General features: G+C 41.3%; 1 long non-coding RNA gene across 2 annotated transcripts in view; it reads right to left on the bottom strand.

Annotated features, from left to right (window-relative positions):
- Positions 1-26574, bottom strand: part of LOC139439898 (uncharacterized) — a 46657-nt gene continuing 20083 nt past the window's right edge. For both annotated transcript variants that reach the window (XR_011650004.1, XR_011650003.1), the window contains exon 3: positions 1-3018. This is a non-coding gene — a long non-coding RNA (uncharacterized lncRNA). The remainder of the gene's footprint in view (positions 3019-26574) is intronic.

Here is a 26574-nt window from a genome sequence, read left to right as displayed (position 1 = left end):
ACCAGGTAAAACATGTAGTCTTTATTTTTAAAAACATGTACTTGATCTTTTGTCTGTGCCTCTTTTATGCCACTACAGCAAATGGGTCCTTGATGTAAATGCAAATTGTTTTGTCTTGATTAAATTGTAGACATACTACTTAAGCCTTTACAATATAATTCAATAATAAAAAAGTAACCACTATACAAACCTCATGCTAATTTCCTGAGGAACATGGGTCTCAATGTATCAGATTGAGCCAAGTTGCCTGCCCAAGGACTGCCTCACCAGTTCTAGAGAATGTGATGGAAGGTTTTGCTCATGTGAACTTGCTGTAATGCTGGTGCCCCATGTGCAGTCTTTCTTCCTCATAGAATCACCCAGATTCTTCATGTGATGAAAATGGGTGGACACAGCATGCTGACAGTAAGTGATCCTCTCTGTAAGCACATAGTGTTCATTTTATCTTCTTTCCTACCCTCTCTCTCCCTTCCACCTCCCCTCACTACCCCAGCTGCCCTCCATGGCAAAGACACTTAAGCCAGGGAGCCTCCCAGATGACTTTTCCATCCAGATGCCAGTCTTCTTCTGACACCCACAGTGGGCACATTAAGGGTTCCATACTTTGGCAAGAGTAGAGAGTTCATATTCCTCTTCTGGGCCCGGAAACCCTGCAAGATGAGTAGCCAAGCTCTTACAAGTGCCGCAGCTGCTTTCTGGATTCCTAATGGCTCAACTTTTGGGAAGTGCACAAACTTTGGAGGAAGTAGAGTATCTCCAAATCACAGCTACACCACCCTTGGACATCGTTTCTGTTTTCAGCTCCTTTAAATCTGAATTTGCAAAGGTTTCTTGCCTCTATAAATGTATACACATTCCAGGTAAACACTACCACATATAATTCTCATGTGGGTAAAAAGACTGTGAATGTTGATATGACCTGGTAAATCTTAAGCTTTGTTAACTTGTCAAGTTAACTGCCAGGTGGCTTTTACTGTATTTAAAAATATACTGCATTCCAAACAAAACAAAACAAAACTATAAAGCTATTGTGATTAAAATAGTGTGGTCATGGATAAACAATAGACAGGCAGTTAATTGGAACAGAATAGAGAGAAAAGAAGTAAATCCTCCATGTATATATAGTGAATAGTCAACTAATCTATGACAAAGGAGCAAAGGCAATTCAAAGATGTAAGGACAGAGTTTCCAAGAAATTAAGCTGGAAAAACTGGACAACCAAATGCAAAAAGAATATAGACATATACTATATAAATTTCTCTAAAACAAACTCAAAATGCATCATTATTCAAAAATAAAATGCAAAAATATACAATTTTTAAAATTATAGGTGGCATTGGGTTTAGCAATGACTTTATGCAGAATACTAACAGCACAATATATTGAAAGAAAAAATAATGTTAGGTTGGGCTTCTTTTAAAAATTAAAAACTGTATTCTGCAAAAGACACTATTAAGAAAATGAAGAGATAAACTACAGAATGGGAGGAAGTATATGCAATCCATGTTTCTGATAAAGTATTTATATCCAAAATATACAAGGAACATTTAAAACTCAACAATAAAAAAACAACCCAATTAAAATGGACAAAAGATCTGCATAAACACCTCACCAAAAAGGAGATACAGATGACATAGAAATATAGGAAAGCATTTGCATCGCCTTTAGGATGTGGGTATTTAGGGAAATACAAAATTTTAAAAGTTAGATACCACTGCACAACTATTTGAATGGTTAGAAACCCAAAAGCTGACAATTGCAAATGTGGGTGCAGATGTGGAGCAACAGTAACTCTCATTCATTGCTTGTGATAAAGCAAAACAGAACAGTTATTTTTTTTAAAGATTTTATTTTATTTATTCCCCCTCCCCCCTTGTCTGTTCTCTGTGTCCATTTTGCTGCATGGTCTTCTTTTGTCTGCTTCTGTTGTTGTCAGCAGCACGGGAATTGTCAGCTCTCTGTGTGGGCAGTGCCATTCTTGGGCAGGCTGCACTTTCTTTCATGCTGGGCGGCTCTCCTTATGGGGCGCACTCCTTGCGCATGGGGCTCCCCTATGCGGGGACACCCCTGTGTGGCAGGGCACTCCTTGCGCGCATCAGCACTGTGCATGGGCCAGCTCCACAGGGTCAAGGAGGCCCGGGGTTTGAACCACAGGCCTCCCATGTTGTAGGCAGATGCCCTATCCACTGAGCCAAGTCTGCTTCCCAAGAACAGTCATTTTTAAAGAGAGACTGTCAGTTTTTTAAAAAGCTAAACATAGGCTTGCCACACAATCTAGCACTGATACAGCTAACTATTCATACAAATTACTTGAAAATGCACATCCACACAAAAACCTGCACTAATTGTTTATAGCAGCATATTCATAATTGCCAAAAACTGGAAGTAATCAAGATGCTATTCAATAGGTGCACAGATAAACAATGCATGATATGTCCATAGAATGAGTGTTTTCCAGTGATCAAAACATATTAGCAGGAAGCTGATGTGGCTCAAGCGATTGGGCTCCCATCTACCATATAGGAGGTCCAGGGTTTGATCTCAGAGACTCCTGGTGAAGGGATGCTGGCCTAAGTGGAAAGCTGGCCCACACAGAGTACTGGCCCACATTGCATGCTGGCCCATGTGGAGTGCTGGCCTGCATGGAGTCCTGGCCTGTACAGTGTGCTGGCCCATGCAGAGTGCTGGCCCATGCAGTAGTGCTAACCCAGGTGGAGTGCTGGCCCACATAGAGTGTTGGCCTGTGCAGTAGTGCTAGCCCACAGGGAAGTGCTGGTCCATGCAGAGTGCTGGTGCACACAGAGCGTTGGCCTGCATGGAATGCTGGTCCACACGGAGTGCTGGCCGACATGGAGTGCTGGCCCATGCAGTAGTGCTAGCCTGCATGTGCTGGCCTGCATGGAATGCTGGCTTGCACAGAGTGCTGGCCTGCATGGAGAGCTGGCATAGTAAGATGTGCAAGAGAATGATCGCCTCTCTCCCACTCCAGAAGGTCCCAGGATCAGTTCCCAGTGCTGCCTAAAGAGAAGATAAGCAGAGAAGAACACACAGTAAATGGACAGAGAGGCAGACAGCAAGTGCAAACAATGGGGTGATTAAATAGATCTTTAAAAACAACAACAAAAACAAAATAGCTATCAAGGCATGAAAAAGCATAGAGAAATCTTGAATGAATATGACTATGTGAAAGAATCCAGTCTAGAAAAGCCTACATACCATCTAATTCCAACTATATGATATTCTGGAAAAGGCAATACTATAGAATCAATAAAAAGTTCAAGATAGCCAGGTTTCTGGGGAAGGGAGGGAAGGGTGAGTTGGTGGAGCACTGGCATTTTTAGGTGAGTGAACTGTTCCATATGGTGCTATAATGAACACATGACCTTACACATTTGTCAAAGCCCATAGAACTACACAAATCCGGTGTAAACTCTAACATAATCTATGGACTTTCATTGACAAAAATGGATCAATATTGATTCATCAACTGTAAAAAATGTACCACACTAATGCCAGATGTGAATAAAAAAGACACCTGTGGGCAGAGGATGAAAAGGGGGGTATAGGAAATAACTATACTTTCTGCATACTTTCCCTAGAGCTCTGAAAAAATGAATTTCATTGTAGGAAATTAAAATCCAGGTTACCTGTGTCAGGGTGGATATAGGGAATGGGGTAACTCTAAATTGGCATATATTTTCTGTTTGGGGTGATGGGAAAATTGGGATGGCAGATATAGTGACAATATTGTGAATGTAAATAACAGCATTGAATTGTATATTGGAAAGTGGTTAAAATGGAACATGTTAGGTTGTATATATGCTACCAGGAGAAAAGGATTAAAATATCATAGAATTCTACAACAAAAACAGTGAATCCTAACATAAACTATGAATTAAAATTAAACATATAAATCTTGTCACAGGGTTTCAGTTTTAACAAAATTACCACATTAATGCAAAGTGTTAAGCATAGGGAAATCTGTGTGTCTGTGAGTGGTTCATGGGAATTCTGTACTTTAGGCACGATTTATCTGTAAAAAACTCATAAAATAAAGTCTATTAAAATACAAAATAACATATATCATTAATTCAAAGAAAATGAAACAAAAAATTTGATCATGTCTATTGCCACAGAAGAACTATTTGACAAAATCCAATAAGCATCTGTTCTTAAAAACAAATAAGCAAACAAAATCAGGAATACATATTTAGTTTTCTAGTCATTAGGAGAGACTAAAAGGTTTCCCAATGGGATAAGAAACAAACCAAAGATAATATTTCATCATGGCTATTGATCACTGTCCTGGATAACAGCCACAGCAATTAGACAAGAAAAAGAGAATAGGCATCCAAACAGGAAAGAAAGAAGTAAAACTACTGCTACTTGCGGATGATATGATTTATACATAAAAAATGCTCTAGAATTCACAAAAATACTTTTACAGCTAATAAGTATTTTCAGCAAAGCTGCACAAAAGTTTCTTGTATTTCTATACCACAGCAACAAATAATATGAAAAGGAAATTTAAAAAGCCATTAATTTAACAACAGCATCAAAAGAACAAGATACTTAGGAAGAAATTTCAACCAAGGAGGTGGAAGATTTGTAACTTGAAAATGACAAACCATTGCTGAAATATATTAAAGAAGGGGAAGCTGGGGAAGACATTTTAGGAAAGTGTATTAGTCAGGGTTCTTTAGGGAAACAGAATCAGCAAGAGATATCTGTCAATAGTGTGTGATTTTATGAGTCTCTCATGCAGCCGGTAGGATGCACAAGTCCAGGTTCTGCAGGCAGGCTACAAACAGGGGCTGCAATGAAAGTCCAGTGAAAGTTCTTTTTTTCCCTGCTTGCCTTGGTAATATCCTTTATTAAAATTATTTATTTATTTTTAAAAATTACATTAAGAAAATATGAGGTCCCAATCAACCCCACCGCCCCCACCCCCCACTCTCCCACAGCAACACTCTCTCCCATCATCGTGACACATCCATTGCACCCGGTAAGTACATCTCTGAACATCACTGCACCCCATAGTCAATGGTCCACATCATAGCCCACACTCTCCCACGTTCCATCCAGTGGGCCCTGGGGGGATCTACAATGTCCCGTAATTGTCCGTGAAGCACCACCCAGGACAACTTCACGTCCCGAAAACGCCTCCCCATCTCATCTCTTCCTCCCATTCCCCAAACCCAGCAGCCACCATGGCGACCCTTCCCACACCCATTCCACATTTTCTCTGTGGACATTGGATTGGTTGTGTCCATTGCACATCTATGTCAAGTGGGGGCTTAGATTCCACATGGATACTGGATGCACTCCTCCTGCTTTCAGTTGTAGACACTCTAGGCTCCATGGTGTGGTGGTTGACCTTCTTCAACTCGATGTTAGCTGAGTGGGGTAAGTCCAATAAATCAAAGTGTAGGAGCTGAAGTCTGTTGAGGCTCTGGGCCTGGGTGTCATATTATCAGTCCAGAGATTCAAATCCCCTAAATACATCTTAAACCCCAGCACCAACTACAATTCCAATAAAGTAGCATGCAAGTCTTGTGAGAAGAGATCCCCTTCCATCATGCAGAAACACCAGCTCCAAAGAAGGGCCATCTGCCATGGCAGTGAACCCCATCTGCCATGACCATAGAACCCATGGGTCTCTTTATCCCTCAAAAGAACCAATACCTGGGGCTGTATCTACTTTATCTGTCTCTTAGACTCTGCTCAGTTGTGCATAAGGGCATTCCTTCTGACAACCTCCAGACTCTTTTTTAGAGACTCATAGCCTTATAATCTCATTTCTCCTTTCCATTTCCCCCTTACATTAGGTCAAACAGCATTTTGAAGTCATGTTATTATATGTAGATAGGGATATTCTGCTGATCCGTATTGAACCTTTAATTCAAGGTCATTTTCTAGTTGCATCTTCAGCTAGTATGTGGTAGTGATCCCTCGGTGCCAGGGAGGCTCATCCCCGGGTGTCATGTCCCACGATGGGGGGAATGCACTGCATCGACATGCTGAGTTTGGCTGTGAGAGTGGCCACATTTGAGCAACATGAAGGCTGTCAGGAGGAAACTCCCAGGCACAGTGCTACTCTAGGCCTTGTTCTCATTGCAGGTGTATAGGCTCAAAAGCATAGCCATTAGTATCAGGAGCCCACTGTTGGGCCCTCCTTCCTTCCTGGTTCTTGCCATTGCACCTGGGGGACTGCTGCTGCTCCCCCAGGGTCCATGACAGTGACCCCACGGCCAGGGGCCCAGTACCCCCCCAGCTGTTGTTTTTAATTTTTTCCACTATGAGTATATCTAGACATTACTATATACCCTGGGCATATGCCCTGTATAACTCCCTGTCAACCATATATATCCTGTCAATAACATCCTATATCAGTATTCCTCTGCTGCCATTGTTGAACCACTCTGTGATCCAAAACTTCCTGTAAAGTGAATCCCAACATAATGTCAGCTTCACAAGAGTCTTAGATCACTGAAATTCATATATACAATATACAGTACTTCCCCAGATCCACCATAAAACCTTTTCCCTTCCACAGCGATAATCTTTTAGCTTATTCATATCATATTTCCTGAAACTGATGTACAGATTCCAAGACAATAGCTTTCAAACAAGGTGACATCTGTGCTTACTATGTGGTCCATAATTTAGGTTGTACAGTTTTCTAAATTTTTTAGTTATCCTATGTTTTGCCTTATGGTTTACATTATTAGTCTGTCATCCCCTATATGTTTTTGGTGTAATATTACATGTTTTATATTCATCCTCGTGTACTCTCACAGAACTCCTCTCTTGCCCCCATATTTACCTTGGTTCCATCCATTCCACATCCATTTTCCCCTCCCCTTGGGGCCCACAAAGCCAGCCAATCTCCATTTCCCAAGAAGCCATGTCCAGAGATACTTGCAGCAGTATTCAGGACCTGACTTTCTCAACTGCCCTAATGCCCTGGGAGCCATCCTTTCTCATGAGAGATACAGTTCTCTCTATTTGACGGCATTAGTCCTCCCCAGGATGTGGGTCCACCCCAACTCTCACTTCTTGGGTCTCTTCCCAATGGTACAATCCACCTTGGCAAAATGAGCCTTCAGCTATTCCCCCGGAGTCCGTCCCGCATCAGACCATACCCCCTGAGCATCCTAGACAGGTAACCCTCCTACTTATACTTTGATACAATTTTCTCAACATTTTGTTCTCAACGAACACCTGACACTCTCCCATGTTCGTATGTTGCCCCTCCCTCCCCCCAATTTTTGGACAATATTACCCCTCTTCCCATCCCCAGCCCCCCTCAAACCCACAAAGCCCCACCCGAAGGCAACCCCTTGCCCCCATTTTGTCCCTATTTTGTGCTCATACTTACCGCCAGCTCATCACAGATTCCACCCCTGCAGACGTTAACTCACATCCTTCCTCCACCCCCCGATTTCCTATAAGCCTCTTTTCCAGACTGTAGCTCTCTGAAGCAGTTTGCTTATTTCATATCATTGAGGTCATGTAGTATTTGTCCTTCAATGCCTGGGTTGCTTCACTCAACATAAGATTCTCGAGGTTCATCCATGTTATCACGTGTGATTGTACTGTATTTGTTCTTACAGCCGAGTAGTATTCCATTGTTTGTATATACCACATTTTATTGATCCACTCGTCTGTTGATGGACATTTGGATTGATTCCAACTTTTGGCGATAGTGAACAATGCTGCTATGAACATTGGTGTACATATATCGGTTTGTGTCCTTGTTTTCAGTTCTAATGGGTATATACCCAGCAGTGGTATTGCTGGGTCATATGGCAAATCTATGGTTAGTTTTTTGAGAAACCGCCAAACTGTCCTCCAGAATGGTTGGATCCTTCTGCATTCCCACCAGCAGTGGATGAGTGTTCCCCTTTCTTCACATCCTCTCCAGCATTTGTATTCTTCTGTTTTTTTCATAGCTGCCAATCTTATGGGAGTAAGATGGTATCTCATTGTAGTTTTGATTTGCATTTCCCTGATAGCTAGAGATTTGGAGCATTTTTTCATGTGCTTTTTAGCTATTTGTATTTCTTCTTTGGAGAAGTGTCTGTTTAAATCTTTTTCCCATTTTTTAAATGGGTTGTCTATCTTTTTGTTTTCAAGATATATGAGTTCTTTATATATGCAAGTTATAAGTCTCTTATCAGATATATGGTTGCCAAATATTTTCTCCCATTGTGTGGGTTCCCTTTTTACTTTCTTGACAAACTCCTTTGAGGTGCAGAAGGCTTTAATTTTGAGGAAGTCCCATTTATCTATTTGTTCTTTTGCTGCTCGTGCTTTTGGTGTGATATTCATGAAGCCATTTCCTATTACAAGGTCCTGTAGATGTTTCCCTACACTGCTTTCCAAGATCTTTATGGTCTTGGCTCTTTTATTTAGGTCTTTGATCCATCTTGAGTTGATCTTTGTATAAGGTGTGAGGTGGTAATCCTCTTTCATTCTTCTACATATGGCTATCCAGTTCTCCAGGCACCATTTGTTGAATAGGCCATTCTCTCCCAGTTGAGAGGGTTTGGTGGCTTTATCGAATATTATATGGCTATATACATGAGGTTCTACATCTGAACTTTCAATTCGATTCCATTGGTCTGTGTGTCTCTCCTTATGCCAATACCATGCTGTTTTCACTACTGTAGCTTTGTAGTATGTTTTGAAGTCAGGAAGTGTGATTCCTCCAATTTCGTTTTTCTTTTTCAATATGTCTTTGGCTATTCGGGGCCTCTTTCCTTTCCAAATAAATTTCATAGTTAGTTTTTCTAGTTCCTTAAAGAAGGCTGTGTTGATTTTTATTGGAATTGCATTGAATGTGTAGATCAGTTTGGGTAGGATAGACATCTTAATAATATTCAGTCTTCCTATCCATGAACAAGGAATATTCTTCCATTTATTTAGGTCTTCTTTGATTTCCTTGAACAGTCTTGTATAGTTCTCGGTGTATAAGTTTTTTACCTCTTTAGTTAAATTTATACCTAAGTATTTGATTTTTTTATTTACTATTGTGAATGGTATTTGTTTCTTGATTTCCTCCTGATCTTGCTCATTATTGGTGTACAGAAATGCTACTGATTTTTGCGCATTGATCCTATAACCTGCAACTTTGCTGAACTCGTTTATGAGTTCTAGAAGCTTTGTTGTAGATCTCTCAGGGTTTTCTATGTATAGGATCATGTCATCTGCAAATAAGGAAATTTTGACTTCTTCCCTTCCAATTTGAATGCCTTTTATATCTGGTTCTTGCCTCAGTGCTCGAGCACGTGCTTCCAAGACAATGTTAAATAGGAGTGGAGACAATGGGCATCCTTGTCTTGTTCCTGAGTTTAGAGGGAAGGATTTCAGGATTTTGTCATTGTAAACAATGTTGGCTGTAGGTTTTTCATATATACTCTTTATCATGTTCAAAAAGTTTCCTTGAATTCCGATCTTTTGAAGTGTTTTTATCAAGAAGGGGTGCTGTATTTTGTCAAATGCTTTTTCTGCATCTATAGATATAGTCATGTGATTTTTTTCCCTTCAATCTGTTTATATGGTGTATCACATTGATTGATTTTCTTATGTTGAACCATCCTTGCATACCTGGAATAAATCCCACTTGGTCATGGTGTATAATTTGTTTAATGTGTTGTTGAATACGATTAGCAAGTATTTTGTTAAGTATTTTTGCGTCTAGGTTCATTAGAGAAATTGGTCTGTAATTTTCCTTTCTTGTGGTGTCTTTGTTTGGCTTTGGTACTAGGATAATGTTGGCATCATAGAAGGAGTTCAGCAATGTTCCTTCTGTTTCGATTTTTTGGAATAGTTTCAACAGGATTGGTGTTAGTTCTTTCCGGAATGTTTTGAAGAATTCACCTGTGAAGCCGTCTGGCCCTGGGGTCTTCTTAGTTGGGAGATTTTTAATGACTGATTCTATCTCTTTGCTTGTGATTGATTTGTTAAGATCATCAATTTCTTCTTTCGCCAATATAGGCTGCTTATGTGTTTCTAGGAATTTGTCCATTTCCTCTAAATTGTCATTTTTGTTGGAATATAGTTTTTCAAAGTATCCTCTTATGATAGTCTTCATTTCTGTGGGGTCAGTGGTGATATCACCGTTCTCATTTCTTATTTTGTGTATTTTAATCTTTTCTCTTTTTTTCTTTGTTAGTCTCACTAAAGGTTTGTCAATTTTGTTGATCTTCTCAAAAAACCAGCTCTTGGTCTTGTTCATTTTTTCAATTGCTTTCTTATTTTCTATTTCATTTAGTTCTGCTCTTATCTTTGTGATTTCCTTCCTTCTTCTTCCTGTTGGGTTACTTTGTTGTTGTTTTTCTAATTCCGTCAAAAGTGCAGTTAGTTCTTCAATTTTTGCTCTTTCTTCTTTTTTGATATGTGAATTTATGGCTATATATTTCCCTCTCAGTACTGCTTTTTCTGCATCCCATAAATTTTGGTATGTTGTGTTATCATTATCATTTGTTTCAAGGTAGTCATTGATTTCTTTTGAGATTTCCTCTTTGACCCACTGTTTTTCTAAGAGTGTGCTGTTTAATTTCCAAATTGTGGTGTGAAGTCTGGGCCTCTGTCCCTTGCGAATTTCCAGCTCCACTCCACTGTGGTCAGAGATATTGTTTTGTATGATTTTGATCTTTCTGAATTCATTCAGCCTTTCTTTGTGGCCTAGCATATGGTCTATCTTGGAGAATGTTCCATGTGCGCTTGAGAAAAATGTATATCCTGCTGTGTTTGGGTGTAATGATCTATATATGTCTATTAGATCCAGCTCTTCTAATATACTGTTCAAATGTTTTGTTTCTTTAGTGATTCTCTTTTGAGATGTTCTGTCCAGAGTTGATAGTGGTGTATTAAAATCCCCCACTATAGTTGTAGATGCATCTATTTTTTCACTTAGTTTTTCCAGTGTTTGTCTCACGTATTTAGAGGCACCCTTGTTAGGAGCATAAATATTTATGATCATTCGATCTTCTTGACAGATTGTCCCTTTCACTAAAATGTAGTATCCTTCTTTGTCTCTCACAATTGTTTCACATTTAAAGTCTATTTTGTCTGATATTAATATAGCTACTCCTGCCTTTTTTTGATTGTTGTTTGCTTGTATGATTGTTTTCCAGCCATTCACTTTCAATCTCCATGCGTCTCTGGGTCTAAGATGAGTCTCTTGTAGACAGCATATAGATGGGTCATATTTCTTTATCCAGTGTCCCAGTCTGAATCTTTTGATAGGTGAGTTTAATCCATTGACATTCAGTGTTATTACGTTCAGAGAATTATTTGTGGTAGTCATATATTTGGTTGGATTTGTGTTTGTTATATTTTGTTTGTATTATTTAATTTTCCCCTTCTATTTTTGTCTTTTTTTTTGCTCTTACACTCTCCTCCATCTCTGACTGTCCTGTTTTTTCCTTTCTTCCTGCAGAACTCCCTTTAGAATTTCTTGAAGGGGAGGTTTCTTGTTGATATACTCTTTCAGTTTCTGTTTATCTGTGAATATTTTGAACTCTCCATCATTTTTCAATGCCAGTTTAGCTGGATAGAGTATTCTTGGTTGGAAATTTTTTTCCTTTAGTACCTTGACTATATCATACCACTGCCTTCTTGCCTCCATGGTTTCAGATGAGAAATCAGCACTTAATCTTATGGAGCTTCCCTTGTATGTGATGGTTTTCTTTTCTCTTGCTGCTTTTAAGATTTTCTCTTTGTCTTGAGCATTGGATAATTTGACAAGTATATGGCTTGGGGTGGGCCTGTTGGGGTTTATGACCAGTGGAGTGTGCTGTGCTTCTTGGATATGTACATCTGTCTCTTTCAGTAGATTTGGGAAGTTTTCAGTCATTATTTCCTGCAACACTCCTTCTGACCCCTTTCCCTTCTCTTCTCCTTCTGGAATGCCTATAATACTTATGTTTGAGCATTTTGCATTATCATTCAGGTCCCTATGTCCTATCTGGATTTTTTCTACCTTTTTATTGACCACTTCTACTATCTGTTTGATTTCCAATGCACTGTCTTCCACATCACTAATTCTCTGCTCTGCCTCTTCTAGTCTGCTGATATTTGCTGCAAGTGTATTTTTGATTTCTTGAATTGTGGTGTTCATTTCCATCATATCTGTTATTTTTTTGTGCATGTCTGCAATTTCCCCTCCAAGTGTTGTCTTCATGTTGTTAACCTCTTTATTACTTCATCAAATTTGTCGGTGATAAATGTTCTGAGATCTTTCATTGCTTGTGCAAAGTTCTGCTCCCCTTCCTGATTTTTAGTTTGTTGATTGGATTCAGCCATGTTTTCCTGATTACTGGTTTGGTTTGTAGATTTTTGTTGCTGTCTTGTCATCATTTTTCCTTGACGGGTTTAATTAGTTCCGTAGCTTCTTTGTCTAGTCTTGGAGATTAAATAGCTGTTGTTTTTGCATAAGTGTTATATCTTCTCTTTGTCACTTTGTTCTTCCTATTCCAATTTCTTATTGCTGGTTAAGTTCACTTTAAAGGAAAGTATTAGTGCTGGGGAAAGGTAATTGTGTAAGGAAGGAAAAAGTGTAGATTAGTATTGGTGATATATGTTAACAAAGCATCAATATGAATTCTGGGAGGATGGAGGTTAGCTCATGTAAATTGTGTAGAGTTGTAGTAGGAAAGTACCTATAATGAGGTAGACGACTGAATATGGGAGGGATATGGTATGTACTAAGAAGCTATTGTTTTCGTGAGAGAGGGAAAGAGAAAAGAAAGGTAATAGTTTCAAGGGCAGATACCAGATGGAAAACTAAACAAAAGTATTAGAAATTAAGAGTTAGATGCTTTGTGGATCAAAGAAAGGGAGGTGGAATGTAGGAGAGATAGCAGATGGTGGAGGATATCAAGTTGTAGGGGAAAGGGGATAGTGTAGATAGCCTAAATCTATTCACAGAGAAATGAGGCAGTGGAGGATGAGGAAACCCAGCAAATGTGAGGTGTTTCCTGCAGGACCTATTGTATTGTTAAGATAAAATAGAATAAGAAGAAGATCGGGGACAAGAAAGAGAGGATTAAAAAAAAAAAAGAGAGAGAGACTTTGGGGGATACGCTGGAAGAAAAGACTAGGGGATAATGCAATGCCAGGAATCAGAACATTAAAAAACTAGAATAAAAAAATAGAAATAGAATAAAAATAAAAACAAACAAAATAAAACAAAGAAGAAAAAATGCAAACGTTGAGGGCTAGAACATTCAAGGGCCTCAGATGAACCTCAGGGCGTGGTGGATTCAGGGATGGACAGTCTGAGGTATTGAGGCCTCAAGAGGTGTGAGTCTCTGGCGTGTGGGCCGCCAGAGTCCAGGGAACTCAGACCTGGCAACCTCGAGTCCAGTTAACAGGAATCCTGGGAGCACCACAGTGCATCACAGCCTTCAGGGATCCCTGCAGCTGGGTGCCAGCCCTATGGGTGAAGTCTCATCCACAAGCTCTATCCTGTGTTCTGTGTCCTACAATTCACTCACTTTCTAGGGTTTATTGTGTGGATATATCACCAATTGACTTCAGGAACCCTCCCACCCTATGGTCCCCGGGAATGTCCACCTGGGGGCTCCTCTAGGCTACAGCCAATTTAATGACTCAGATCAAATATCCAGGTCCGGGGGAGGGGCTCTAGCCAGAAACGCTAATAACAGAGTCCAAACTCGAAATTCCCATGCTTTGCAAAATATTCCCCTAATCAGCTTCCAAATGTCTGCCACCCCATGAGACCCTGGTAGTGTCTCTTTGTTGCTAACACTTTGAGACTGCTGTAGGTCAGCAGCCGGGCTTGGGGGGGGGGGCATGGCTCTAGGCAGGAATGCTATTGTTTGTGTCTCCAATCACAAATTCCCCCAGCTTTGCCCTAAAACCCCCGTCTGTCTGCCCAAATGGGTCTGCAAGCACCTCCCTTCCCACCAACCCCCCAATAGGCGGCCCAGGGCCCACGAACTCCCCAGTACTGCAGAGGCTCCAAAAAAAAAACAAAGAACAGAAACCCCGCCGCTGTGGTGCTAGCTGCCTCGGCTCCGCCTACGCAAGGAGGGAATCCTCCACACATAGCCGGGATCTCCCTGTATATTTCACAGATGGATCCTCTCTGTTACCTTCCCTCCAAATCCATGTCCAGACACCTCCAGACCAGCAAAAATCCCAAAACAACCCAGTCCCAAAGAGTCTCCAACACCGCCCAGCCGACTCCCTGCAGGAGACCCTAACAGGGAAGTTCACTTCACCTCCATCTTACCGCTCTCCTATCCAGTGAACGTTCTTGATGAGTTCTGGGAGAGGCTGGCTGTCCAAAGACAAGCTGGGAAATTCTCTCTCAATTCTGGAATCACTTTCCCTTTAAGGCATTCAACTGGTTGGGTTAAGCATCACTCACTGCAGATGGCAATCTCCCTGATGTGATAATAATCAGTTGTCTATGATTTACTGCTGCAGTAAAATCAATGGTGACTAAAGTCCATAAATGCCCTTTTACTACAGTCAGCCCAGTGCTTGCTTGACCAAGCAACTGGGCACAAATACCTGGCTGAGTTGACACAATATAACCATCACAGAAGGTAACATGAATGAAAACGTATTAATACATAAATATGTGTTAGAAGTTAAAAAAAAAACAAGCTTATTTAACACGATTACTGGTTCATGGGAAATTGTTAAATGCTGCAATTACACCAATTGAAAATGAAATGAACGTATAGTAAAATTAGAAAAAACTTTTGAAATGTCCATTTTCCTAAATTCAAGAAATAAATATTAAAATAAATCCTGGATTTGTTACATATAAAATTTCATACTTAAAATATTGTTTTATTTTCAATTCACACATTTCTCAATTTTAAACACTTTTCACTACACTAATGTTGGATGAATTATTGCACATTAAAAATTGATGAAAACATGTAAACAGGGTCACCCATGGTCTCTTTCTCCTTGGGCTTCAATATGGCTCATCTGGCACCAGCCTGTCCCCAACTTAACCAACTGGAAAATCCCGTCCTTTTGTATTTTTGTGTCCCAATTGTATATGCTTTCCCACTCTCTCTGAAGCTATCAGAATTTTACATGAAAACAACCCTCAGTCAGAAAAGAAACTATAGCATGCCTTGATTGGAAATTTGCTTAAGTCTTGCTTAAGCATTCCATGAGAAAGTTAAGAATAAACCCCAGGGGAACAGTGCAGAAAATGAAATCTTTGTGCTCCCTAAGAACAATTTTCTCAGAGAACACAAAGCAAAGCCCCCTCCTCAGGACAGACACAAACAGAAAACCTTTTACTCACTGAGGAAATATCTAAGAATAAATCTAACCAAGGAATAAAGGACTTGTACACAGAAAGATACAAAACATTGCTAAAAAGAAATCAAAGAAGACCTAAATAAATAGATACACATTCTGTGTTCATGTAGTAGAAGACAAAATATTGTTAAGATGTCAGTCATACCCAGAGCAATTTATAGAATCAACAAATTCCCAATCAACACCAACAAGCTTCTTTTAAAAATGAAAGTTTTTCTTTTTGGAGTAATGAAACACTTCTAAAGATTTTTGTGGTGATGAATACACAACATTCTGATTATACACTTTGGGTAGATCATATGATATATAAATATATCTCAGTAAACTGCTTAATAAAGAATTATGGAAGAATAGCCAGAAACAGCAGCTATGTACAGCAGAGGAAGGATAGAGATTGAGAGGTGAAGAATTTTCTTCTTTATTTGTCAGGTTTTTGTTTGTTATTATTATCATTGAAATAATGAAAATATTCCAATGATGATTGAGGTGATGAATGAATAACTATGCACAAATACCACTGATTTTACACTTTGGGTGATTATATGCTTTATTAATACGTGTCAATAAAACTGATGTGTTTTAAAAAACACACAGAAAAGAGCATGGTATTCCCAAAGACGGGCATAGAGATCAACAAACTAAAATTGAGATTTCAGAAATAAACCCTTCCATTTATGGCCAACCGATTTGACATGGGGGCAAATACCATTCATTTACTCAATTATGAAAGAGTACTTTCTTGAACAGGTATTGTGGGAAAAATTGGCTCTCCATTTGCAAAAAAAAAAAGGATGACTGCTACCTCACACCTCATACAAAAATCAACTCAAAATGGATGAAAGACCTAAATGTAAGGCTAAGATATATCAAACTCCTGAAAGGAAATGTAGAGAAGCATCTTCAAGACCTTGTGTTAAGTGATGCTTTCTTAGACTTTACACATAAGGCACAAGCAACACAGGAAAAAATAGATAAATGGGGCCTCATAAAGTTTAAATTTTTAGCCCTCAAAGGATTTTATCATAGAAATGAAATGACAACAACTTACACAATGGGAAAAAATATTTGGAAACCACATCGTTAGAGGTTTGCAATATTAACAAGCTGTAGCTCAGTTTCCCCTGACAGGCATTGGGAAAAAGGCAACCCCCTCCCCCATGTCTGAGGGCACTTCCCCACAGGTTAAACAAAGGAACCTCATAGAGTCAGGAGTAGAGGGAGATAGAGACCTTCACCATCTGCCTGTCAGAGGGAGATGGAGACATTTACTACTCTAGCCGCATATCAGAGGGAGACTGGAAACCTTCACTGTTTATATACCAGAGGGAAACCAAGAAACCCTTGAAAACCCTACAGATCAAAAGAAACATGTGTTCCTGCAGCATTCCAAGACACCCTGAACTCCCTACTCATTATCAGGAAAATTTTCACCTCTAAAGCTCCCTAGTGGTCCCTGCACCTTGCTCAGACCCTCAACCCCCTCCCACTAACTATCATTTTCCCACCTAGGAAAGTTCTGTATAAATTCAAGGCCCCCCTTCTAGGAGTGGCTGAAGTCTCTCTTCAGACCCCCATCATGCTGGTGAGGGGGACTGAGTCTGTTCTTTAGACCTCTTCATTGGGAGAGCTTCTCAATAAATTCTTTTTCTGCCTGTGGTCAATCAGTCTCCATGTCCCAGTGAACACCATTTTTCTCCAACACACATATTTGATAAAGTTTAATATTTAGAATTTATAAACAAATCCTTTGACTTAACAACAGAGGAAGGACACCACCAAAAGTATAAAACAAGGAAAAGAATTGACGTCTTTCCAAAGAATATATAAAAATGGCTAAAATACACATAAAAAGATGTTCAACATCATTAAATATAGGGAAATGCAAATCAAAACTACAGTGACATACATCATCTCACACCTATTAGAGTGACTGCTATTAAAAATAAACAAAATTACCTGTGTTTGGGAGGTTGCAGAGCAATAGGAATATTCATTCAATGCTGGTGGGATTATAAAATGGTTCAGCCACTGTGGGAGTCAGTTTGACAGTTCCTCATAAAGTTAAGTATAGAATTACCATATGATCCCTCAGTCTCCCTTGTGGGGAGCTCTGCAAAGTAGGGTCCCCAGAAACCTGCAAAGCAGCCTCCAAAGTTCATAGGAAGAATGTAGATAAAGAAGGAGGTGCCCCTGGGCAAAGTTATGTGCTGAACAAAATATGCTGTGTGTGGATAAGAATTCTAGGAGGACTGTTATCAGAGGGCTATTGAAAAGAAGAATAACTATTGTATTTGTAGTGACGTAGAAACAAGAGCTTCCCATGAGAACCGCTGAATGTGCTGATGTCACTTAAGCTATAAAATAACATGCCTGATTAAACTGGGTACCTGAGGTACCTGCAAGCTCCTGCAATCTCTTCATGGTCCACCTCGTTCCCACTATTTTGTGTCTTTCATTTCTTCATCCTCTCATCCCCTCCTTGCAACTGTGCAGACCCTCTTCAGCTGTGACTGCACTGCGGGGGTCACAGCATTCACTAAGGAAATACCCAAAGAGATATTTGCACACAGCTATTCATAGCAGCATTATTCCCAATTGCCAAAAGAAGCAACCAAAGTGCCCATCAATGGATGGATAACAAAATATATACATAGAATGGAATATTTTCTCAAGATTTATTATCATTGTTTTTATATCCCCCTTACCACTTGCACTTGCTGTCAGCTCTCTGTGTCCCTTTGCTGCACGTTCTTCTATGTCTGTCTTCTCAGCTTGTCCTCTCTTCTCTTTTCTTTAGGAGGCACCGGGAAACAATCCCAGGACCTCTGAGAGGCATTCAATTGCTTCAGCCACCCCAGCTTCCTGATTTTGTCTCTCATTGTCTTTTCCTCTGTGTCTCCTTTTTTTGCTGTTGTTGTTGTGTCATCTTGTTGTGTCATGTCTCCACACGGGCCAGCTCCACCACACAGGGCAACTCACCTTCACCAGGAGGCCCTGAGAACTGAATCCAGGATCTCCCATATGGTAGATGGGAGCCCAATCACTTGAGCCACACCCACTTCTCTATGATGGAACAGTTTTAAATTGTAAAAACGAATGAAGTTCTGACACATGCAATAGCATGGGTGAAACTTGAATACATCTTGTTGAGTGAAATAGCCAGACACAAAAGGACAAATATTGTAGGTTTTCACTGATATGAAATAATCAGAACAAGCAAACTTATAGAGTCAGAATCTAGAATAGCAGATAGGGCAGTAATAGGGAATGGGAAGTCAAGACTAAAAATGTACAGAGTTCCTAATTGGAATGGTAGAAATATATGGTAATAGATGGTGCTGATGGGAGCACTACCTTGTGATCATAATTAAAAGCACTGAAGTATATATATCTGAATGTGGCTAAAGGGGAATTATTAGATTGTATCTGTGGTAACAAATTTAAAAAAATGAACATGGAACTGCACTACAGAGAAAGTGAAGCTTAAGGTAAACCATGGACTACAGTTAACAGTACAATTATAAATCTGTTTTCATCAGCTATAACAAATGCTGCATATCAATGCAAGCTGTTAACAATAGGGTAGTATATGGGAATCCTCTATTTCATGCAAGATTGGTCTGTAAACACACACCTTCTCTAATAAAGTTTAAAAAAATGGTTATCGACATGTGATGGGAGAAAAAAAATTCATGAAAAATCAAGTAATTAATTTTAAAAAGTAGCTACAATATGATTATCAGCCTCACATCATTAATAATATGAGCAATTGGAGCTGTGCACAACTACCACTAGCTGCCCCAGAAAGCAGCGAGAGCCTTCTCGGTCTACGATGTGTATGAGCCCTACAGTGCTCCAGGCGCAGGTGTTATCCTAACGCATGCAGACAATGGTTGCTATTTTGCTGGGAACTGGTCCACATTAAAGCGTCTGGATTCTTGTTTTAGTGAAATGTTTTCCTTTATAGGAACCAGTTGCATATTTACATCTTAAAATATTTATATGAACTAGAAAAAGAACAAACTTATCCCAAAGGAAGAAGAAAGTAGCGAATAACAAAGATTAGAGCAGAACAAAATGAAATTGAGAATTAAAAGCAAAAAAGCAAAAACAAAACACCAGCACTAGAAAAATTAGCCAAAAGCTGGTTTTTTGAGATTAATAAAATTGATATTCTAGATGAACCAAAGAAAAATGAGAGAGGATGCAAATAAATAAAATAAAAACCAAGAGAGGGACTATCATCACTGATCCCACAGAATTAAAGAGTATCATTAAAGAGGATACTTTGAAAAACTGTATGCCAATAAGATGGATAACTTAGATGAAATGGATAAATTTCTAGAAACACACAAGCATCCTACACTGATGAAAGAATAAATAGAAGAAATCAAGAGACCAAAATTGAATTAGTCATAAAAAATCACAACAAATAAAAAAAGCCAAGCACCAGTGACTTCCTGGGTGAATTCTACCATCATTCCAGGAAAATCTAAAACCTATTCTGCTTAAACCCTTCCCAAAACTTGAAGTGGAGGAACATTATCTAGCTCATTCTTTGATGCCAAAATTACTCTAATACCAAAGCAACATAAAGACCCCACAAGGAAAGACAACTACAGATCAATCTCTCTAATGAGCTAAAATCCTCCAAAAGACATTAATAATCCTATTCAACAACACATCAAACAAGCTACACACCATGATCAAGTGGATTTTTAAAAAAGATTTATTTACTTATTTTCCCCCTTCCCCTTCTCTCACCCCGCTGGGTTTTTTGTTTCTTTGTTTTTTGATGTTTCTGTTGTCTTCTCTTCTAGCCTATCTCCTCTAGGATTCTATCCTGGAGGCCTCTGATGGGTAGAGGGGTTCCCTGTCAACTGCACCACCTCAGTTCCTGGTTTGTGTTGCATTTCTCCTTGACTCTTCCCTTGCCTCTCTTTTGATGCATCATCATCTTGCTGCATGACTCACTTGTGCAGGGCACTGGCTCGCCACATGGGCATTCCTGTGGGCACTCATGTGGGCACTGGCTCACCACGCAGGCACTTGCTCTGGCACTGGCTTGCCAAGTGGGCATGATTTCACTTCTTCTTTTTACTGGGAGGCCCCAGGGATCTGCCCCACATCCTCCCTTATAGTAGGTGGAAACTCTATCACTTGAGCCACTTCCACTTCCCATGATCAAGTTGAATTTATCCCTAGTATGCAAGGGTAGTTTAACATAAGAAAATTAATCAAATTAATAGACCACAGTAACAGATCCATAGAAAAAACTACATGATCATCTCTATTGTCACAGAAAAGGCATTTGACAAGGCACAGCATCTTTTTGGATTAAAAAAACACTTGGAATTATAGGAATAGAAGGAAACTTCCTAGACATGATGAAGGCTATATATGAAAAACCCACAATTAACATCATATTCAATGGTGAAATGAAAAAGACTTTTCCTCTAAGATCTGGAACAAAACTAGGACACTCACTGTCACTGCTCTAATTTAACATTTTTTATTAGAAGTACTTGCAAGCATTTAGCCAAGAAAAAGAAATAAAATCATACAAATTGGAAAAGAAATAAAGCTTTCACTATTTACTGATGATATGATACTGTATGTACAAAACTGAAAAAAAACTGCAATCAAGTTGTTAAGAGCTTGTAAACAAGTTTAATAAAGTGGCAGGATAGACGATCAAAACATAAAAATCAGTCGATTTTGTACACTAAAAATGTGCAATCTGAGGTACCAGTCAAGAAAGAAAAATCCACTTACAATAGCAACTTGAAAGAATCAAGTAGCCACCAGTAAGCTTATAAATGTAAAGGCCTTGTACACAGCAATCTCCACAACAGCATGAAAGGAAGTCGGGGTGCCCTGGGGGATGTGCTCAGGAGGGCTGGGAAAACCCCTCCCTCCAGTGTGGGGCTCTGGGCCTTCCCCCTACAGGACAGGTGGGGAGGAGAGCTCTGGGTGGGGCCCTGGAACCCTGGGGAGAAAGGGAGAAAGAGGTCTCAGGGCCAACCCTTGAGAGCCCATCCCCTCCATAGACCATTCCCAGCTCTGTTTGCCCACCCAGTCCTCTCCACCCCACAATCATGGTCCCAAAAGGGAGGTGTGGGGAGTGGCCCACTCACCAGTCCAGCCAGGGGAACTCAGCTGCATTAGGGCTGAGCAAGGCTTTCTCCCCACCTATCGGGAGATTATCATCAGTGGGCAGGGACACCTACACATGGTTATCAGAATAACACAGCACGAGGGAGCTGGGCAGGTGATGGGGAGACTGGGGGGCAGGACCCAGGAAGAGCCTCAGATGCTGCTGTTGTCCAGAAGCTAAGAGAGAGGAAGCCCAGACCACGCCTCCAGGGGCTGCAGCCTGGGGTGGTTCCTGGGGGTGTTTGGGCTGCTCAAGGCTGTGGGGTGTTCTGTGCTTTGAAAGGCAGAGGGATGGCCATCGTGGGGGTGAATGTTTCTCCTCTTCCAGCTCCAGCACCAGGTCCAGAGCCAGACCTACAGCCAGACCTGGAGCTGGACTTCCCTGCAGCACCACCGCTGCCACCAGCTCCAGCTCCAGGGGCAGCTTCTGGGTTGAAGGTACCTCAAATTTTAGAGGAAGCTCCAGCAGCTGCTCAAGAGCTCAAGACTGAGGGGGTTTGGCCCCCTCTAAACCAAGCCCTTCCTGGAGAGATGAGAGGGAGACCCTCTTCCAGTGAGGGAGCAGGGCCCAGCACAGACCTATCGATAAGCTCAGGCCCTACAAGTTCCAAGGACAATGCTTCCTGGATTTAGGAGAGAAGACACAGGAACTAGTGGGGATGGAGGATTTGGGGGAGAAGTGGGAGGGCAACTGATTTCTGTATAAAAGTCAAAAGGAATACTAACCACGTGGGTAGGGACATGATGAGTTTTATAAATAGCAAATTCTTGACCAGAATATGACATTAAATTTCTGTTTCTAGGACAGCCTGGAGTTGCTGTTTGGTTCTTCATTTCCTGTGTTAATTAAAGTGAGATACAGGCTCATTCTTTCCTCCTTCAATCAAGTCTGAGGGTCATCAGTTTTTTAATGTGTGGCAAGTTCAAGGGCCATCCATCCCTCTCTGGTGCTGAAGGACACACACAAGTCTCCCTGCAGCAGAGCAATGTGCATTTTACTACCGTCAAACTGGGCAAGGAGCAAGACAGTCCATCAGAACCCCTGGGATGAGGGGTGAGGGGTGAGGGGCATTCACCGGGCACCACAACCACCTCTGAAAAGTGGGTGTCTCAAAAACCCCATGTTCAAGGGCCGTGTCCTGATGCATGGCAGTGCCTTCTTTCTGTTTGGAGAAAGAGGGAATCCGCTTCTCACACTGAGGTTTCTTTTCACCTCTGCTTAGGAACCCGCAGTCTTCATGGTGGACTCTGGAGCCCATCAGCACTACATGGGGGAAATGTACAATGACCGAGACTTCCCACGTGGAGGGACAGGACTGGGGAAGCCTGATCGCTGGCACATGGCTGCATGGGCAGGACTGCACACCCTCAGCTCCCTCTGGCGTGAGGAGTCCTTAGGCTGCCTCCTCCTGGATCCTGGCCCCTGACCTCCAAATGTTGACCTGGTTGGGTGGACCCAGGGCAGACACTTAGGGCACCTTCATGGCCCCAGCTGGGCCTCCTTTCATGAGCATCAGTGCTCCTGTGAACCGGCATTTGACTGGGGGGTGCAGGGAACTGGTGTCCTGGTCTAATGGGTGCAGTTTCTATGGGGTGATAGAAAAATCTGGTAGTGGGTGTCAGTGACAATACTGTGTACACAAATGAACATCACTGAATTGTATATTTGAAAAAAAATAAATGGGAAATTTTAGGTTGTATGTATCTTATCACAATAAAAATTTCAAACATAGACCTGTACAACACAAACAGAGCCCTAAAGCAAACTACAGACTACACATAACAGGATAATTCTAGTAATATTGTTTCATCAGCTATAACAAAAATACAGCATTAAAGCAAAGAATTAATAATAGAGAAAACTGCCTGTGAGAGGGTTATATGGAACTCTGTAATTTAAGCATGATTTTTCTGAAAACCTTAAACTTCTCTAATAAAATATTTTAAAAAATAAAATGGAATTAAGATGCAAAGTAACAAGCAACATTAATTCATCAAGCAATGAATACTGTGGGGAAGTGGATGTTGCTCAAGTGATTGGGCTTCCACCTACCATATGGGAGGACCTGGGTTCCATCCCTGGGGCCTCCAGGTTAAAAAAAAAAGCATGCTTGTGTGGCAGGCCAGTGTCCATGCAGTGAGCCAAGTGACCTTGCACTGAGCTGAGTGCCCGTCTGGTGAATCAAGTCCCCAGGCAGCAAGTCAGTTCCTATGCAAGGGAGACATGAAGCAAGATGATCACACAACAAAAGAGAAACAAGGGGAGAGTCAGGGTGAGACATAACAGAAACCAGGAATTTAGTTGGCACAAGTGACAGGGAGCCTCTCTCCACAGCAGGGGTCCCCAGGATGGGAATCCAAGAGGAGAAAATAGGGAAGAGAAAACAAAAAGAGAAATAGATACAAAAGATCACACAGCAAAGGGACACAGCAAAAACAGCAGGGCTAGGGGAGGGGGAAGGAAAGGGGAAAAAAGGAATATTGTGGCCATGCCATTTGCTGCAGATAAATCATTCAACACAACCCAATACCTTTTCATAACGAAATACAAAGACACAAGCCAGCAAAATGAGGGCTACGTAACTAGCATCATTCTCGATGGTGAAAGACTGTGAGTTCTGCCAATAACATCAAGGCCCAATCCATGATGCTGCTTTTGCCACTGCTATTCCTCACTGTCCAGGATGTCCTAGCCAGAGTAATTAGGCAAGAAAAAGGAGGTAAAGGCATCCAAGTTGGAAAGGAAGAACAAAACTATCTCTATTTAGAAAGGACAGGATTTATATATAAAAATCCCTCTAGGACTCACAAAATACTGTTATAGCTAATAATGCCAGAAAGTTGCACAAAAGTCTGTTGTATTCCTATAACATTGAAGCAAACAATCTGAAAAGAAAGTTAATAAAGCAATTTCTTTTACAAGAGCATCAGAAAGAATAAAATATTTAGGAAGAATTTAACCAAGGAGGTGCACAGTTTGTTACGTGAAAACTCCAAACCACTGATGAGACACATTCAATGAGGGGGACCTGGGAAGCCATTTTAGGAATTTAACATGAATGAAAACTAATGGATGAAGCTTCTGACTCATTATGGACAGGGCAAGAGTTGTCCCATGGCCACCGGAGCTTCCCAGGACAGTCCTGCAGAATGAAGCACTTGTCCACATGGGACAGGGCAACCAGGTCTCAGGGCCCACAGGGAGGCCTTCTCCACTGGGTCTGAGGTTCAGTCAGGTCAAAATGATGGCTCAGTTGTCCTAAATGGTATTGCAGGGACAGGTGGTGGACATGGTATGTCCTGCCATAACCCACTGAATGGACTGGGGAGAGTGTAAACTACAATGTAAACCATGATCCGTGTGGTGCAGCAGTGCTCCAAACTGTATTCACCAAATGCAATAAGTGTGTCACAATGATGAAAGAGGTGGTCGAGGTGGGAGGAGTGGGGTGAGGGGGGATGGGGGTATAGGGGAACCTCATATTTTTTGAATGTAACTTTTTTATGATCTAAGTATCTTCAAAAAATACAGTTAAAAATTGATGGGGTTGAGGAGTGGGGTATATGGGAACCTCATGTTTTTTAATGCAATGTTTTGTGTGGTCTCTTAACTTTAAAATAAAATAAATTTTTAAAAAAGATCCTCAGGCACCTCTCCTGCAGCCAGCATGCAGGAAAGGAACTGCTTGAGCTCACTGTTCAGCTGTGCACATGCGCCCCATTCAGGCTACCAACAGAATCTCAGAAATTAAATTTTTATAAATTTGCTATAAATTTGGAAGTTCAAAGGAAATGGAGCTAACTATCCAGTGCCTTGATGAGACTGCATGGAGATAACAAGAAGCAAAGTACTAGGTAAGTATACAAAAATCAATAGATTTCTCCTTCTCCTTCCCTGCAGTGAACAATGAAATAAAAAACAAATGCGAAGATGTAGTGAAGGAGGCTGGCAAGATGGTGGCTGCGTGAGCTTGCCTGGTAGTGTCTCTGCAGGGGGCGGCTGGGCAGTGTTGAAGGCTCTTTAGGACCGCGCTGTTTCGGGGATTTTTGCTGGTTGGAAGGTGTCTGGACGTCAATTCAGTGGGAAGGTAACAGAGAGGATACGTCTATAATATATAAACGGAGATCCCAGCTGGGCACAGGAAGTTCCCTCCTTGGGTGGGCGGAGCCGCGGTAGCGGGCGCTCTTGCAGCTCCGGAGCCGCGGCGGCCAGGGTTTTTGTTTTTTTTTGTTTTTTTTCCCTTTACCTGGAGGCTTTGCGGTGCTGAGAAATTCGCGGATACTGTGCTGGCTGGTGGGGGATTGTTGGGACAAGACTCCTTGGCGGATTGATTTGGGGAGACAGATGGTGTTTTCTTGTGAAGCGGGGGACGTTTTAGTCGCCAGACAGGGGGGGAAGCGCTTCCGCCTGGAGCCCCATCCCCACAGGTCCGGCTGCCGATCTGCAACGGAATTGGATTTTGAGCAATAAGGGGACACAATTGGGAGACTGTTGTAGGGTGCAGTGAGGGAGGAGGACACGTCTGGAAGCTGATTGGGGAATATTTTGCGAAGTTTGGGATTTCGGATCTTAGAGTCTGTTTTCCGCGTTTCCAGCTGAAGCCCACCCCACCCGGTGGGGCTTGGGATCTGGGTCATTGAACGGGCCGTGGTGTAGAGGCGCCCTCAAGTGGCCGTTGCTTGGGAGCACAGGGAGCGAGCTGTCCAAAGGCTGATACCCTGAGGAGTAGGTGAATTTCAGGGATTAGACATTCAATTTAGAATTCGCGGATCTGGCTTCCCCCACGGGGCTGGCACCCAGCTATGGGGATCCCTGAGGGCTGTGTTGCACTGCGGGGCTCCTAAGCTTTCCGTGGACCAGATTTGAGGTTCCCAGGTCTGGGTCCCCTGGACTCTGGCGGTCCACACCCCAGACTCACACCTCTTGAGTCTTCAGTGTCTCAGACTTTCCACCCCTGAATCCATCACGCTCTGGGGTCTACCTGGGATCCTTGAGTGCTTTGGACCTTAACGTTTGTGTTTTATCTATATTGGTTCATATTGTTTTGTTTTTATTTTCACTTTATCTTATTTTTTACTCTTTTTGACGCC

This window comes from Dasypus novemcinctus, chromosome 10, assembly GCF_030445035.2.
Source record: "Dasypus novemcinctus isolate mDasNov1 chromosome 10, mDasNov1.1.hap2, whole genome shotgun sequence".
In the NCBI taxonomy this organism is placed as follows: Eukaryota; Metazoa; Chordata; class Mammalia; order Cingulata; family Dasypodidae; genus Dasypus; species Dasypus novemcinctus.
This window is presented reverse-complemented; position numbering and strand designations above follow the sequence as displayed.